Below are 1,562 nucleotides of genomic sequence, written 5' to 3' on the forward strand. Positions count from 1 at the left end.
AGGATCTAGCCTAATTGATCATGCAAAGAATCTATATATTAATTTTTATATTATTTTTTCCATTTTTGTTATTCTTTTGAAAGGGTTTACAGAAAAATATGTTACCTTAATTACAAAAAGTGCAAAAAAAAAAAAATAGCCTAAATCCAGCCTGATCTGCTTTATAATCTAGGGCTGCTGTGTGCAGAAAACCATGAACCAAATGGAGAATGTGAGCATCTTTTGCAACAGAGATCATTTGTCCAGTAACCAATGCAAACTGTAAACTGCCCAAACATTACAAGAGCTCACTGACAAACCCGGATCTGCTACATCAGTGCACAATCTATGGATTATTCCGATTGCAAACCTCATGTCCTTACCTGGAGCTGCACTCCTGCTGCAAATCTATGAAGATATAGCAAAGCGATCAGAAGCAATGATCAGCTAGAAGTGAAGATGATGATGATGATGATGATGATGATGAAGGTGCTGGTGCTGTCTCCCAGCCTCTGCTCTGCAGCTCAGTGATTTGGGCTTTGCCCTGGGCCAGGCTGGAGCTGGAGGTTAATTAGCCCCACACTGTTTGGGGTAGGCTTGATTTTTGCTAGTTCCTCACATATGATTTGGGGTCACTCACATGTTGTGTTTTACCCTAATGAGAAAGCTTTCATAATGGCTAGAAAGGCAGAGAGCGGCTCCTACTACTGGGGTCTTCTGGAGGGGCTCAGCGTGATAACAGGTACAGTGTAGAGGGAGATGGCATCAACGCTGATGGAGCAGGAGGACTACTGCCCTCAGCAGGTTACATTCCAGCACGTGAGTTGTTGTAGTTCTTTATTGCGTATGTGACTGATAGGGGGACTAAAAGTTGCAGCAAGTCTTGCTAGGAAATACAGGGATTTCTTTTAGATCCCCAAGTGGCTGATGGCATTCCTGTAGTTCCCTATCTACTCGTTGCCCTTGGTCTTGTGTGCCTTTGTTTGGTATTCTTGAAATTGGGGAATTACAAGTCGCAGCTGCCTGAGATCTATAGACCTGGGTGGTTGACCCTCAGGTGTTGCTGAAGGTTAGGCTCCTGGGTGACTGGAGGTCGCAGCTCACTGACCTGCAGTTCAGCACCAGACGGCTGGATGCTCTAAGACTAGTCCTTCACCAGGTGTTGGTGAGGAACTACAAGTAACAGCAGAACTTACAATGGCAAACTGAGGTTCCAGCCCCCGAAATGTTCAAATTGTAAATTGGTGATAGAGACCTATCCACTAGGCTGATCAGAGGAACTACATGTCCCAGCAGATCTGTTTTGCTGTATATGATTGCAGTTCTTGGATTTGGGGGAACTACAAGTGGCAGCATGCAGGACATGCATTGGTTGGGTAAGACAAATGCTTTGTTCACATTGCCTTCATTGTTTGTAATTGCCATGTTATTTTTCAGCTCTGGTGACATTGGTCCTGTCCTGGTGAAGACCCCCAGCAGGAGGAGGGGGCTCGGTGTGTGGAGGTGCGGCCATGCAGCTGGCGAAAGCTCATGTTGTCCTCTCTGGTACCACCCACCTGCAAACAAAAACTTTTCATCTGGGA

The sequence above is a fragment of the Ranitomeya imitator genome, chromosome 8 (assembly GCF_032444005.1).
Source record: "Ranitomeya imitator isolate aRanImi1 chromosome 8, aRanImi1.pri, whole genome shotgun sequence".
Taxonomy (NCBI): domain Eukaryota; kingdom Metazoa; phylum Chordata; class Amphibia; order Anura; family Dendrobatidae; genus Ranitomeya; species Ranitomeya imitator.